At 61.2% G+C, this 8,339-nt stretch overlaps 1 long non-coding RNA gene across 2 annotated transcripts in view; it reads left to right on the plus strand.

The window, feature by feature from the left end:
• The window catches only part of LOC106724439, a 4,532-nt gene extending 2,874 nt beyond the window's left edge, over positions 1-1,658 (plus strand). Inside the window, exons 1-2 of one of the 2 annotated variants that reach the window (XR_001360238.1) lie at positions 427-640; positions 1,523-1,658. This is a non-coding gene — a long non-coding RNA (uncharacterized LOC106724439). Of the gene's footprint in view, positions 1-426; positions 641-1,522 lie in introns of those variants that run through there. The other variant, XR_001360237.1, reaches the window with a different exon arrangement.
• Positions 1,659-8,339: the final 6,681 nt, after the last annotated feature.

Below are 8,339 nucleotides of genomic sequence, written 5' to 3' on the forward strand. Positions count from 1 at the left end.
CAGCCCCTCCCTCCCTCATTGATTCACTCGGCAAATACTTAGTGGACACATCCTGTGCGTCAGGGAATTGCGCGTGGAACCAGACAAGGCCTTGCTCGCCCCGCTCGCCTGAGTTAGTGGGAGGTAGTGGGAGTGACAGACCCTAAACTACCAGTAAATACATCAGCAGGGGCTGCAGCTGGTGCCGAAAGGGGCCTCTTCCAGCCGCATTTCCCGCGCGTCGCTCCTCCGCAATTTGGTCTCACCCTCGGGTGGGATGACCAGCTTGTCCCGGTCCGCCCAGCACTGTCCCAGTTCAGACCTGCAAGTCCTGCCAGTCAGCACCGCCCATCACCCTGTCCTCAGCCAGAACCATCCATGCCAGAGATGGAGAAACTGAGGCCTGAGACACAGGCAGGTCTCCCAGGGTTGGGGGGCTGCGGGGGGCAGTTACAGAGCTGGAGGTCCCAGCTGAGGATCCAGGGCTCTTTCAGGCTACGGGCCCTGTAATGAGACACGGCCGAGATCCCCTCGCGGCCAGGTCCTGGGACGCACGGACACACCTGCAGGCCCCCGGGAGGGGCTGCATTGCTGCTGCCGCGCCCTTTTGAAGCAGAGACCCCAGGACAGTCCGGGAAGCTCAGCCCCCACCGGCTCCCAGGTGACTCCCAGACCCCCGCTGACCGCCTTCCGGGAAGAGAAGCCTGGGTGCTCCTCTCTTCCTCCTCCTCTCTTCCTCCTCGAACCTTGACTAAGCCCAGCTGGGAAGTCAGCAGGGAGGGGAGGCCCGGCTTCACCGCCCTCGCGGCGGCAAGCAGGGACAAGTGCAGCTCTTCCCTCTCCAAGGCAAGGGCTTGGGGGGCGGGGGGGTGCTCCTCTCCACCCCAGAGCTGAGCCCTCCCAGCTGTGCAGTGCTGGGAACAGGCCAGGCCTTTGTGAAATCCTGGGTGAGCCTGACCCACTGTCAGGAGGCCTGCCTGTTGCCTGTGGAAGCCGGGGAGGGGGGGCTGTTCCCAGAAGCAGGGAGGACTCTGGACTTCCCACTCCTGAGCACTGGGCGGCCTTAAGCAACAGCGCGGCCTGGAGCTGTGTGTGTGGCAGAGAGGCTGCGAGCCCCCCACCCCCACCCCCCTCTTCTGAGAGGAAGCGGCTCCGAGCGCTAAAATGTCCTGCAGTCCTGAATGCCATGGCGGCCTCTGCTCACAGGGCAGCAGGCCCGGCTTTAGAAAGAGGCTGCGCCCTGGCCCCGGGGCTCGGTGGGTGGGAGCCTGGTCCTGTGCACCCAAAGGTGGCGGGTTTGATTCTGGGTCAGGCACATCCCCAGGTTGCAGGTTCGGTTCCCGGGTCTGGGTGTGTGCGGGAGGCATATTTCTCTCTCTCTCTCTCACTTTCTCTCTAAAAATCAATAAAAAGAGGCTGAACACCTAGACTTAAAAAGCACACACCCACCAGGATGCAAGGTCGTTATTTACGTTACACAAGAAAACGCATTTCCTCTCTTGGGCCTCCCTTCCCCCAAATCTCAAATCTTCTTTTCATACAGAAAAACATTGCTATACTGTACAGCAAGCGTCAAACTTGCGGCCCGCCGCCCGCATGCGGCCCACAACGAATATTTTTGCAGCCCGGCCAATATAACGCTATGTAAGAAACGTTTCAATAAAAATTTTGTGACTTAATTTTTACAATATCTGTGATACATAATTATTAATAATGAACTACAAGGTTTGCTAATGGCTGATGACTGTAATCGTGTTGCATTCATTCCCCTTACGCACAGACGCACCATTTCTCTCCACTAATACTAGCAGCAAATATTTCAGCAGCTGATGGCCACGTCATTAGTCTTGGACTGACTTGTTTGGTGTGCGCAATGGAAATATTTCGCTTTCGGAGAACAAGAAAAATAGGTTTATTTGCGTTATGCTTATTAATTTGTGCAGTTATTCAATGTCTGATAAGTTGATGTTCATGAAAAAATATTTTCATTAAAATGTTCTGTTATTTTATGTTAGCGATGACTCATTTATTTCAGCCGTTTGTATTCAGCATGTCTCTATCGAAATAAACCTACGTTTCTATGAAAATTGAAGCTTTTGTTTGCAGCCGCATCCACTTACACCTTGTTTATTTGGCCCGTGTCGGCCTGTGAGTCTGACACGCTTGCTGTACAGGAGAGTGAAAGTATGGACATGAACATGAGGACCTGCCGCCTGGCACAACTCCAGGGGGCGCTGTTTGCAATGTGATCTCTGTGGGTGGCGCCCGTGAAGTCGTGTGGAGGGGGCTGCAGGGTTTCTGAACTTTGGGTGCAGGAGCAGCCCCTTCTGGACCCCGAGCCCCGCCCTGGAGATCCGTGCCCATCAGGAGACACTGAGACTTCAAGAGGCTTCCAGTCTGAAAGGGGAACCGGGCAAGAAAACCAAGAAGTATCCTAAAAAGGAGTGGGTATAAAAATAAAATGGCCCGGGGCCGGCGGGGGAGGGGGAGGAAGTGGCCCAGGGTGGCTTCCCAGAAGCTAAGAAGAAACAGCAGGTGTTCCCTCCGGGCGCGGGACAGCGGGGCATTCTAAGGACCAGAAACAGGGAAATGGCCCGGAAAGGGGAAAACACTTTGGGGAACTTCGAGATGTTGGGTATGTCCCCATAGGGCACATCCATGCCAGACTCGTCGGCTAAGAACACTGCCTTCCCCCGCACCACACACACAGCTCGCCCTGCAGGACCCACACGTTCCCCTGGGCGCTCTCCCCTACGCGGTTCCTCTAATGAGCTGCAGGGTCTCACCCAAGCACAGAGCTGAGCTCCTTCAACGCCCGCCCCACACCCCACAGCGGGGGGACACACTTCCTCCCAGCGGGTGGTCTCCTCACCTGCCCATCACGTGCGTCACCCTGTGCTCACCTGTGAGCCCTGTGGTGCAGAGTGACCCTGCCTACCCAGCCAGCCCCTCCCCCTCTTTGAATTCCACCTCTCCTTTGGGGCGTCCTCCTTTCCTTTCCCACCTCCTCCCAGAAGCTCCCCTGGACTCCCTCTTCCCTCCGCAGGCATCCCACATGCTAGTCCCTGTCACTTGGTCACATGGCGGCACTGCCTCTGGTTTCTTGCAAACGGGGCTGGGAGCTCTTGGGAGAGCTCACGCTTATTCATCCGCCAGCAATGGTGCAGGGAATGCCTACTCGGTGCCAGGCACGGGGTCTTCCGCTTTCGTATGTTTTTCACAAAACCCAGCAGAGTGGGGGTGCCCGGCAGAAGCCCCCCACCCCCAACCACTTGGCCTGTGGCCGCACCGAAGGAGTCACTTGCATACAATTTAAATCATTCATAACTTTTTACTTTGGGAAGCAAACAGGCATCTTTTCAGCACCTTGTGTTTGCATAAATAGTGCTTCTGTTTTTCAGAAAACGCGTCCTAATACATTAGCTCATCGCCTCTTCCCCATGTGCCTGGGATACCAGGGCTACCCCCGGGGTCCAAGCGGTGGCTGAGTGCACACTTGCCTCCCCCCAGAAGCCGGCTCAGCCCTGGGGGTCAGTGTCGGCAGGGCTGTCCGTCCCTCCACCCAGACCTTGCAGAGGTCAAGGGGCCACCCCCTCCCAGCAGCGGGAGCCTCAGGGCTCGGGCCGATGGTGCCAATGGACGTGGAATTCCCAGGGCTGTTCCAGCAAGACCTCTGGCCAAGCCAGTGTGCAGGGTTTTGCCTGGAGCCTCCGGGAGCCCAACATGGCTCCCAAGAGCCTTTCTGGGAGCCAGGGGCGGATGCAGTGCCTGTCTGTCCCTCTCTGTTACAGAATTCTGGACACCGAGGCTGGAGGGAGAGGAGCCGTGCGTGCCAGAGGGAGGCCGGCTGGCTCTCTCCAGCTTCTCAGTCCCTTGGCACCTGGTGGACGTAGGCAAGGGGGTCTGGCAGGAAGGCCACCCAGGAAGGGACCTCAGGCGGCATTGCCCAGTCGGGGTGGGGACAGTCATTGGCTATGGAATCCTGCCCTACACATTGGGGCTTCCTCATGGGGTTCCTCAGGCCCTCACTTGGGGGTTTGGCTGAGAACTCAGCAAGGACCCTGAGCAGCTGGGGCCTGAGCCCTGGAGCGAAGGGGAGGAGCCCAGGAGAGCCCCGGCCGGCCCTCCCTCCCGCAGGCGCCCGGCCAGTGTCCCGGCTACGAGGAGCTGAGGTCAGCCAAGGGGCCGCGCTGAGGAAAGAGGCCGCGTGCCCACACGGGATGAGGACCGCGCTGGTCTGTCCAGTGGGGGGATGGAGAGGACCCTCAACCTCGGCAGAGCATACAGGGCCATGGGGCCACCGGGCCACACTCTGTGGCTATTGGGAGGGACATCTGGAGAGGAACCAATTAAAAGGGCCAGATGGCCCTAGCCGGTTTGCCTCAGTGGATAGAGCGTCAGCCTGCGGGCTAAAGGGTCCTGGGTTCAATTCCAGTCAAGAGCACATGCCCGGGTTGCCGGCTCGATTCCCAGTAGCGGGTGTGCAGGAGGCAGCCGATCCTCTCATCATTGATGTTTCTATCTCTCCCTCCCTCTGGCTTCCTCTCTGAAATCAATAAAATATATATATATATATAAAAGGGCCAGATGCCTGGTAGAGGTTTAGGTCCCCGACACAAAGATGGGGAAAGGGCCAGAGAAGGCTGGAGGACTTCCTTCGTGCAAGGGGTGGACGCGAGCTGCACACACGCGCTGTCCAGCACATGCTGAGCTCCTTCTGCAGATCTGAGACAGAGCCGTCGGGATGTGCACGGACCGTCTCTCCTGGGTGATGCGTGACGGTGAGTCATCACAGGTACCCGGGAGGCGGCTGCCCGGGACGCAGGGTGGAGGCCATGGCAGGGGTCCGAGCTTGCCTCTGGGAGGGGAAGGCTGGCCTGGACTAGGACCAAAGGTGCCCTTGGCCTCGGAGGCAAGATTCAAGCGACCGAACCAGCCGGCCAGGGTGCAGGTGGACACTGGCCCCATCTCTGCAAAGTTCTATGGGAAACAGAGGGGGGCGGCTCTGCCCTGGGCCTTGGTCCCCCCCAGCCTGTGGAGTGGGGGTAAGACAGGTCCGCAGCCCACAGCCCTCTCCTGGAGCAAGACCTCAGCCCATGTGTCTTATTTATTCCAGACTTTTAGGTCACGTTTCCGATGCACCAAGCACCAGAAACATACACACCCATTTCCTTCACCAGCAGCCCCTCAGGTAGGTCTTGTGGTCCCCATTTTTTTAGTGGGGAGAACTGGGAGATGGAGATGCAGTGTGACTTGCCCAAGCTCACACAGCTAGCCAGGAACAGGCCTCAGCATCCCTGCCTCGGCCAGCACCCGCGGACCCCCATTCCCCCCGCCCGCCCTCCGGAGCCTCAGGCTGGTAGAGGGCAGAGCGCTGGCTGCTGCTAATGAATGACCCTGGGCGGGTATCGAACGGCCTGGCCTTGGTCCCTAACCGATACATGAGGGTCTCAACCAGACCTGCTTCTGGGTGGTTGTGAGGTTGAGACAAGAGCATGTCCGAGGTCAGTGCTACTGGAAGAGTCTCCCTGGGACCAGTGCGATGGGAACACCTCCCGCTCACCTGCCACCAACCCCACGCGCTCCTGTGGGGACGAAGGTGGCAGCAGGCGAGACGCAGCCACGAGGTCCCCGGCTTCCTGTGCGAGGCGAGAGGAAGAGGCTGCTCCATGGCTCGGCCAAGTCCTTGCTTTCCGCGCCTGCTGGCCTCCCTCCTTGTTCTCCTCCGCTGCCCTCTGTGTGACCTTGGGGGGAGTGTAAGAGTGTCCCGGGGCTGCCATCACAAGGGACCACCAACTGGGTGGTTGAGAACAACAGACATTGATCTCCTCACAGTCGTGGGGGCCGGAAGTCCAGGCTCCAGGTGTCCGCAGAGCCGTGCCCCCTCTGCAGCCTCCAGGGGCGGAGCCCCCCGCCTCCTCCCAGCGTGTGTGGTTGGCAATCCTCGGTGTCCGGGCTTCTCCGCGCAGCACTCCAGCTCTGCCTCCACGCCATGGCCGTCTTCCTGGTGTCTGTGTCCAAATCGCCCTCTTCTTGCAAAGACACCAGTCCTTGGACCAGCGCCCAAACCAACCCTGGGTGACCTCACCTTAGCTGACCACATCTGCAAAGACCTGGTTTCCAAATAAGGCCCCGTGCACGGGTTTCCACGTGGACATGAACTCCGAGGGGCACGATTCGCCCCAGCACGGCCGGTCGGGCCTGCGGGATGTCCGACCAGAACTTTGCCCCCTTTCTTGGCATCTTCCAGGAAGAGCCTGAGAACTGTGCCTCTGCTCTCAGGCGGAGGGACACACGGAAGGCCCCTGTGTGTCCTGTTAAAGGCACCCCGAGCGAAGGACGGGCTGGAAAGGTGCCCGGGGATGGAGCCCAGCGGATGGCCGAGCCAAGAGCAGGGCTAAGGGCAATGACTCCCGGGAGGGGACGTGTGTCTGAAGCCTGCGACAGGCCCGGCCGGTCCTCCACAGACGCGGCCTCATTCGGCGGCAAGGGCGCTTCCGGCATGACGCTGGCGAGGCGCTGCCTTCGCAGCCACCTCAGATGACCCCTCACAGGAGCAAGCCCTCGGGAAAGCTTATTCCGAGCATCCGTGGGCGAGAGAGGGAGGTGGAGCCGTGGGCTGGGCGGGGGAAACCTGGCCAGTGTCGCAGGCCCTTGGCAATGTCACCAGGGAAAAGCCCACGGGACGCCCAACAGCCAGCAGAGCCCTCGGCGTCTGATGGGGAGACGGGCACGGCCTGTGGCATCGCTCACACGCACAGGCTGGGGAGAGCTGGGGGTGAAGCCACGGGCTTTGCCATCGCCTCATTCAGCCCCGCGTCCTCATCCCCTCAGAGAGGCGGTGTGATGAGGAAGGCTGCAGGTGGTCCTTGTGAGCGAGCGAGGGGGACGTCCTTAGGGCCTCACCTCCGAGAGGGCCTGCAGCCCTCGCTCTGCCCGCTCTGCCCCGCACCTGCACCTGGGACTCTGGGGTACCCAGGTCTGACTGCTAGAGCCCAGGAAAAGGGAGAGGGAGGGTGCCAAGAAGGCACGGGGTTATGCTCTTACCTGAACCACAGGAAGGGGACCGCCCTGCCCCATCCAGCCCGCAGCGGCGCTTCCAGGGACAGGAAGTCAGCTGAGTACCAGCAAGCGGCTGCCTGGGGGAGGGGCTCAGGCCCGGGGTCAGCGGGGCTGTGTGCGGCTTCTCTCCTGGGGCCACACTCGGAAGCCTGGAGCGGGCAACCAGAGCCCGGGCGTCTACCCCGTTCCTTCACCTGCTCACAGCTGGAGGCTGGCCGGCCTCAGCCCGCTGCCCTGTGTACCTGGGGGTGACATGTCCCCACTTCCTAGAGTTGTTATGATAGTTCAGTGAGCAAACCCCCCCCCCCCCCCCCCCCCCCCGAGCACCCGGCCCGCGCTGGCGGCTCAGATGCCCCTGGAGAGGCCTGGGCCCGGGACCGACTTCATTTCTCACCAGCAGCCTGGCATTTGCCTAGTGGGGCGACCTGCTTAGGGGAGAGCGCTGAAGTCTTAGCCGGCTCCGGGCGGCCCCTGGGAAAGCAGGGAGGCCCCGCTCCATGCCTCACACACGGAGCGCGAGCTCTGGCTGCAGCTCCTCGGGGGCCCCTCGCTGGCCGGCCTGCCCAACCACAGGACCAGCGGGCTCCGGGCCAGGCGGTTACAGTAAGCCCGGCCCGCCCTTCCTCACACGGTACCACAGTTCCCGCTCGGGTCCGAGCCCTGGTTCCCACCGAGAGGACAAGGGGGATCAGGGCCCCTTACCCACCCCCCAGGATGCCCGTCTCCCCAGCCACGTCCAGGGGCTGCCTCGTCCTGGCAACCGCTGGCAGGGGCGGGCAGCTGGAGCGGCATGAGTGCGGGGGGCTGACTCACGGCAGCCGGCTGGGCCTCCAGTAATATTCTTGGACCTCAGCCCGGGATTCCTGCAGGTTCCGACCATCCCTGTGTGAGGCGGGTGCCAAGGTAACCCGGGGGGGGGGGGCTGGGAGGGTGTTGACCACAGCAGCCCAGCCCTGGGGCACCGGCCGGGGCAGAGGCAGGCCTAGCTGCCCCCAGGCCTGGTGGAGGAGGAAGGGGGGAGGAAGAGGGAACCCCATTTAGAGAGGGCAGGCCCCCTGACATCATTACTCTATTTTAACCGCACCAACCCTGCATGGCAGATATGACAGGTCGCTGGTTAACAGATGGGGGAACTGAGGCTGGGAGAGGCTAGGGAGGTGAGCTTGTCGGGGAAGGCCGGTGAGGGTGGGGCGCACAGGCAGAATGGGGGGTTAGGCGCCTCAGCCTCCGTGTCCCCCGAGGGCACAGCGGGACCACGTGGCCCAGGTCTGCCTCTGAGGGCGACACTGCTTTTCCAC

Source organism: Myotis brandtii, unplaced genomic scaffold, assembly GCF_000412655.1.
Source record: "Myotis brandtii unplaced genomic scaffold, ASM41265v1 scaffold825, whole genome shotgun sequence".
In the NCBI taxonomy this organism is placed as follows: Eukaryota; Metazoa; Chordata; class Mammalia; order Chiroptera; family Vespertilionidae; genus Myotis; species Myotis brandtii.